This window comes from Alligator mississippiensis, chromosome 9, assembly GCF_030867095.1.
Source record: "Alligator mississippiensis isolate rAllMis1 chromosome 9, rAllMis1, whole genome shotgun sequence".
NCBI classification, from domain to species: Eukaryota; Metazoa; Chordata; order Crocodylia; family Alligatoridae; genus Alligator; species Alligator mississippiensis.
This window is the reverse complement of record NC_081832.1, coordinates 62,218,565-62,224,564: the sequence shown is the minus strand read 5'-3', so window position 1 is coordinate 62,224,564 and position 6,000 is coordinate 62,218,565.

Below are 6,000 nucleotides of genomic sequence, written 5' to 3'. Positions count from 1 at the left end.
AAGGGATTACTCCAGCTGATTCTGGGGTGGGGAGCAGGGTCAGGTGACAGTCACGTGTTTCTTCCCCTCCATGATAGCTTCATGATAATGGAGACGGATCATCAGAGGTTGAGAAGCTCAGGGCAACAGTATAATGCAGAGAAACAGTGTGGGCATGCCGCCTGAGATAGCACATGTCCTGTCCAAATCCTCCTTAGCATGTAATCCTCGAGTTCTTCTAATCAGCATTCTGTACCCAGTTGCTGAAATTGTATGTAACAAAATTGGCACCAGTCTGTATGTACGGATTAACTGCCCTGGTTTGCCTGTCTACTGGCTGCCACCTACTCAGCAGCAGGTATACTCCTTAGGGCGGACAAGGCCTCAGAGATGATAGCTGGACTGTGCCGCTCAGGACAGCTACACAGCCTGCAGTCACCAGGGAATAATGGCTTGAAGCCAAATTTTCAGGAATGTCTAAGTAACTGATGCTCCCCAGCACCATCTTCAGTAGTATTTGGCACTGAATTTTACATTTTACTTAGGCTCCTACATGACTAGGTTTCTCTGAAGCCCTTTTCACTATCACTATCACAGGTTTTGCTTTCTGGGGGGGAATAATGGCAGAAGTGCTAGTACAGGATATCGCCTTTTAAGCACTCTTACCTTAGCCCTTGTCTATACAGAAAAGGTGCCCTGATATAACTAAATCATTTAAATTAGTCTAATCAGATGAACGCAACCCCTGTATATGTACTCAGAGCCGACCCTAGTGGGGTTCAAGGCCCAGGGCAAATCAGCCTGTGTGGGGCCCCTTTAACATTGTGCGGGACTGTGGGACCCTTGCAAAGGCAAGGCACGGGCTGGGGTCTCCCCAGCGCCAGTGTGGTGGGGGGTCTCTGTGCTTCTTCTACACTGCGGGGCTGAGCCAGTACTGCAGCAATGAAATTTGGCACCCGGGGCCAAGGTCTGCTCTTGCCCCTCACACAGATCTTGCATGCCCCAGATGGCACACGATCTTCAGCATGGAGCAGGGTGGGAAGCATGGTGAGCAGCCAGACGTGAAGCCAGTGGAGTGGGGAAGCAGCATAGGGTAGCGGTGGCACAGAGTGGTGGCACCCCTAGGCACGTGCCAATGGCTCCTCCTTCGTGTCAACGCCCGGCTCCATGGGGCCTCCCCAAAGCGTGGGGCCTGGGGCAGTCGCCCCGATTCGCCCTACCCAAGGGACGGCTCTGTAGGTACTCTTCAATCAGTTTACATCTGGCTTATTTTTAGTTAGCTGAAATCAGTACAGCTAATCAAGAACCGGCCAATTAACAAAAAGGGATGACCCCTTCATTTGGCCACTGAACACAGAGTGGCTGATATTGCCTTAAGTTAGATTTATACAAGAGAGATCAAATTGACAACAGATGACAAAGTTAATCTGTTTAACAATTTCTTTGCCTCCATTTTCCTGAGCAGGGATCGGATCCCCCCCCACCGGGACCCCCGTAGGCCCCAGGGGAGGCGCACCCAGGCCTAGGGTCAGTGAGGACCTAGTCAGGGAACTTCTGGAGGGACTGGACATATTTAAATCAGCAGGTCCTGACGACCTCCACCCCAGAGTGCTGAGGGAATTAGCAGAGGTCATTGCGGGACCCCTGGCACGGCTTTACGAGCACTCATGGTGCTCTGGTGTGGTGCCAGAGGACTGGAAAAGGGCCAATGTGGTTCCCATTTTCAAAAAATGGAGGAAGAAGGACCCAGGGAACTATAGGCCAGTTAGTCTTCCCTCGATCCTGGGTAAGTTTTTTGAGAGAATTATCCTGGCACATGTCCACGAGGGACCTGCAGGAGAGATTATGCTTTGGGGCACCCAGCATGGGTTCATTAGAGGCAGGTCCTGTCAGACCAACCTGGTGGCCTTCTGTGACCTGGTGGCCTTCTGTGACCAGTGGATGTAGTCTTTCTGGACTTTAGGAAGGCCTTTGACACTGTCTCTCACCCCGTTCTCATTAAAAAACTAGGGGATTGTGGCGTTGATACCTACACAGTCAAATGGGTCACTAACTGGCTGGAGGGCCGCACCCAGAGAGTGGTGGTGGACGGGTCATTTTCAACCTGGAGGGACGTGGGAAGTGGGGTCCCCCAGGGCTCGGTCCTTGGGCCTGCACTGTTCAACATCTTCATCAGCAACTTGGACGAGGGGGTAAAAAGCACCCTGTTCAAATTCACAGACGACACTAAGATGTGGGGGGATATGGGCATGCTAGAAGGGAAGATTAGGCTGCAATCGGACCTAGACAGGTTACAGGGGTGGGCAGATGAGAACAGGATGGGTTTCAACACTGACAAGTGCAAGGTGCTGCACCTGGGGAGGAAGAACCAGCAGCATACCTACAGGTTGGGGAACTCCCTTCTTGTCAGTGCAAAGGCAGAAAGGGATCTTGGCGCCATTATTGATGCCAAAATGAACATGGGCCGACAGTGTGGGGACACGGTCAGAAAGGCCAACCGCACCTTGCCATGCATCCACACATACATCTCAAGCAGATCCAAGGAGGTGATCCTCCCCCTCTATGCGGCATTAGTCAGGCCGCAGTTGGAGTACTGTGTCCAGTTCTGGGCGCCGCACTTCAGGAGAGATGTGGACAGCATGGAGAGGGTCCAAAGGAGGGTCACCCGCATGATCAGGGGACAGCAGGGCAGGCCCTACGAGGAGAGGCTATGGGACCTGAACCTGTTCAGCCTCCACAAGAGAAGGCTGAGGGGGGATCTAGTGACCTGTTACAAACTAGTCAGAGGGGACCAGCAGGCATTGGGGGAGTCCCTGTTCCCCTGAGCACTCCCAGGAGTGACAAGAAATAATGGCCACAAGCTGGCAGAGGGTAGTTTCAGGCTAGATATCAGGCAGCGCTACTTCAGTCAGGGCGGCTAGGATCTGGAACCAACTTCCAAGAGAAGTGGTGCTGGCTCCTACCTTGGGGGTCTTTAAGAGGAGGCTGGATGAACACTTTGCTGGGCTCGTTTGACCCCAAGTACTTTTTCCTGCCATGGCAGGGGGTTGGACTTGATGATCTGTTCAGGTCCCTGCCGCCCCTACCTACTATGAAACTATGATTTGAGAGACCCATATTCAGGGACTGCACCAGTTAACTAAACCAGTTTTGAAAAGGGTTGGTTAAGCCAATGCATCTCTTGAGCATAGAGAAGGCATACACCTGTTCAGAGCAAATCTAATGGGCACAATGGCAAAAACCAGCCTTTTCCAGTCCCCCAGTTACAAGGGTGCCTCACCAGCACAGCATCACTGGTAGCAGTAACAGCAAAAAGCTTTTCAGAAAAATCCTATTAAAAGCAAGGCTTAAATATTACCTTTGTGCTATTCTAGAATTCAAATCGAAACTCAGAAATAAGTTTCCTGGGCAGGATTCAAGTGATTGCTCATCAACTTCAAAACGTAACAACAATAATTTATAATTTGTTTTAGACACATTTAAAAAATCTCACTGAACCATAAAACAGCCTTACAAAGTTTTACTTTTCTACCTGCTCAGGAAGAAAAGAGTAGCTATTTGTTGGTGGAAGTAGTCAATATACCTTGACTGAAGCATTCCCAGCCATTATAATCAAGAATGGGAAAATAGATTTTGTGTCTGTTCCCAGAGATGCTGGTGGGAGTTTTGCAAAGCAGTCATCCAAAACCTCCCATGTGCCAAAGGCAAGCCCTAAAACCATGGGATGCTGCAGTTTTAACAAGAGAGCAGGACTCTTCAACGGTCTTCTAAATTTTTCACATTAAGCATAAAAGGTATTCAGTTTTTTAGCCAGCAGCATCATTCTAGTCAAAGATGCCCATATCCCATATCGATGGTTTTCCAGGAAAACACTGGAAAAATCAATACATTAGTTTACTGCCACAGTGGTACTAGCAGTCAGAACAAATACTTTGTTGCATATTCAGATTACTTGTATCTGAATATAAAAGTGTGGGGGAAAAGGGGGAAACAAGCAGTTGTACACATGGATTTTTTATGCAAGCTCACATGTACAAGCACCAAGATGACACATTAATATCAGGGAAAAACATGGCAATGCATCTAATGAACCATTTGTACATGTAATGTCCTCCCTTTATGCTCACATAGTTGTGAATTCTCAAAGTCCCAAACCCTCTAAAAACCTCTGCTTGCCCTGATTTTAATATCTGTTACCTCTTACAATGCACAGTATTCACGTAGCAGGGGTTTAGGTTGTAGCTGTGTTGGTTTAAGAATATAGGCAGACAAGGTTCCTTGGGTGAATTTGATATCTCTTATTAGACCAACCCAAATGGTTGGCGAACAGTTATTAAGCAAACTTTCGGGTTCAAAAACCCTTCGTCAGGCTAAAGAAGCTGCAGCAGTGGGTGTGTGCTCTTCCTGGATGGAATGAAAAGTAAAGAAGCCAGGGGCTGGGCTGGGCTGGGCTGGGGAGTCAGGTGCCAGGTAGATTGTAATGTATCAAAAATCCAATGTCTATGTTTAGTCCATGATCTCTAGTATCCAGCAGGTTGATGAAATGGAGCTCATAGGCTCGTCTCTGGGAAGTGGTGTGTAAGTTTCCCTTGAGGAGCAGGACTGAGAGATTGGAGAGAGAGTGGCCCTCCTGTGAGAAATGTGCCCCCACCGGTAATGGGGTGTTTCTGTCTGATGGATTTCCGGTGTGCGTTCATTCTGGTGCGCAGTTGTTGTCTGGTCTCTCCTACATATTTTCCATCAGGGCATTTGGTGCATTGGATGAGGTATATTACATTTCTGGAGGTGCAGCTGAAGATCCTGGGATGCTGATGGCTCTGTTGTGGGGTGTAGTAATAGTGGTATTCATGTAGAAATTTACATTTTCATTATACTGCATAAATATACTGCCAGACCCTCAGCCAGCAGAAATCTTTGTAACCTGAGACCATTGAGCTATACACAAGCGCACAGATGAGCATCTGGATGATTATCTGTATCTACCCATCAAGGTAATTTTTCATATACCTCATACCCTATTATATAGGCTCTAACTAATTGTACTGAGGCACTAGCAAATTATGCTATCAGATCTGACCCATCTAAGTAGTAACAAAATAGGTGCTTGTCATCAAATAGCTCTTCAAAGACTGACGCAAAACAAGTTGTGGAGAGCTCAGTCTGGTATGGCCATGGGAGAGACTAAAGACTAAATGCTCTTCCCTCCCAAGAGTCCATTCCCTTTGGCATCTGGTAGCTGGAAGATCTGGCCAGAAACTAGAGCAGGGCTCTCTAACTTCTGAGGAGCTGGGGACCATATCAGCGGGGGCCAGAGCCCTGTTCACCTCTCCTGGCTGCAAGCTCCCCCACACCGCTGCACACACAAGGCTGCAGCTGGAGACCCATAGCCTGGAGACCCTGGCTGCAGCAGCAGCAGCCAAAGCAATGAGGGTGGTGGTACCAAGGGGGGGGGGGGGGGGGGCTGCAAGATTAACCCCTTGCAGACTGCATGTGACCTGGGGGCCACCAGCTGGACAGCCCTACACTAGAGCATAAGACCAATTACCAGGATAACTCCAGAGCAGCTGAAAGACTTACTAGAACAATGTTCAAAACAGGATTGCTACAGCTTGTGTTTTAGAAACCGGAGAAATGGGCAACCCACTCCAGAACTAGCAAAAGATCACAAGCATTAAGTCAATGCTCTCTGCAGCACAAGTTCAGAGTCACTGTACATCCACTCCCTTTGTGCTTAGCTACAGCACTGGAAACATTCCCCCTCTCGTATGCCTGAACTCAGGTGTGATTGACCTGCTTCTCCATCTCCCTCAGCAATTGCTGAGACTCTGAGGAATCTCCTCTGAGAAGGAGTTTTGAGGTTGCACGGTTTTCTGCTAGGCTTTCTGTCAGACCTAGCTACTGTGATCCTTTTCTTCAGAACTGGAGAAAGGTCCTTCCATCATGAAAGCATCAGCTTCATCCATTTGAACTGAAGGAGAATTTCCAGCAATGCCCAGCAGTTAAGCATCGTGTCCTCTACAC